The sequence below is a fragment of the Chlamydomonas reinhardtii genome, chromosome 14, assembly GCF_000002595.2.
Source record: "Chlamydomonas reinhardtii strain CC-503 cw92 mt+ chromosome 14, whole genome shotgun sequence".
In the NCBI taxonomy this organism is placed as follows: Eukaryota; Viridiplantae; Chlorophyta; class Chlorophyceae; order Chlamydomonadales; family Chlamydomonadaceae; genus Chlamydomonas; species Chlamydomonas reinhardtii.
The window spans coordinates 1,885,541-1,886,744 of record NC_057017.1 but is presented as its reverse complement, the minus strand read 5'-3'; positions in this window follow the sequence as shown (position 1 = coordinate 1,886,744).

Here is a 1,204-nt window from a genome sequence, read left to right as displayed (position 1 = left end):
TTCAGGCATTCCGGTGTGTGGGATGTGCCCACGCGCTGCCGAGCTGTCCCCCTTGGGCCCCCTGCATCCACACTCCCACTCCCACCACCCGTCCACCACAGAACCGCCCCCGCCGCCGCGGCCTCCGCCGCCGCCGCCGCCGCCCGACCCGCCACGTGCCAGCCCGCTGCCGCCCGCCGCCGCCTCCGTGCCCGGCTCCAACGCGCCGCTGCTGCCGCTGCCCGGGGGGCCAGGCGGCGGCGGCGGTGGCGGAGGGGGACCCACGGCCGCTGTGCCACCGCCGGGTGGGTACCTGGGTCGGCTGGTGTGTGTGTGTGTGTGTGCGTGTGTGTGTGTGTATGTGTGTGTAGATACCAGCCCAAACTAAACCGAACCCAATGCAATAGAGCGAGGGGCTACTGAGCGAGGGGCTACTGAGCGAGGGGCTATTGAGCGAGGGGCTATTGAGCGAGGGGCTATTGAGCGAGGGGCTACTGAGCGAGGGGGGGGATGCCTGGGTAGCCATCTTCGGACAAGCTGTCCCGCCACCGGGTGGGTGCCTGGGTCGACTGGTGGGGTGCCTGAGTAGCCAACTGCGGACACGCTGCAGAGTCGTTGTACGGTGGTGCAGTCGGCCGTTCGGCATTCGACCTCACGAAGCTGTACGAAGGCCGTGCAACACCGTCAGGCAGTGTTCAGTTCCTGGACACATGCCTCTAGGTTACGGTACATCTCCTGCGGTACCAATCGTCTAACCGTACCCACCGTACCATCGCCGTACCGCAGCAGGAGCCGGCGGCCTCGCCGGCGGCGCAGCGCCGCCGCCGCCGCCCGCCCAGCCCGCGGCGGTTGTGGTGGTTGTGCCGGCGGCACCCGCCTCAACCGACATCGGGGCGGTGATTGGCCCCGCCGTAGGCGCCGCCGCCGGCCTCATTGCCCTGGCGGCGGCGGTGGCGGCGGGCATAGTGTTCCTGCACCGCCGCCGCGCCCGGCGGCGGGCGCAGGAGCGGGCGGCGGGCGGCGGCGGCGGCGGTGGCGGGAGCTTTGTGGGCAGTGACAAGGGCGGCACTGGGCGGCGCAGCGGCGGCGGCAGCGGGCGCAGCAGCCGCGGGAGGTGCGGCGGCGGCACCAGCGGCGAGCACGTGGGTATGCGTGTGTTTTGATGTGTGTGTGTGTGTGTGTGTGTGTGTGTGTGTGTATAGGTGTGTGTGTGTGCGCGTGTGTG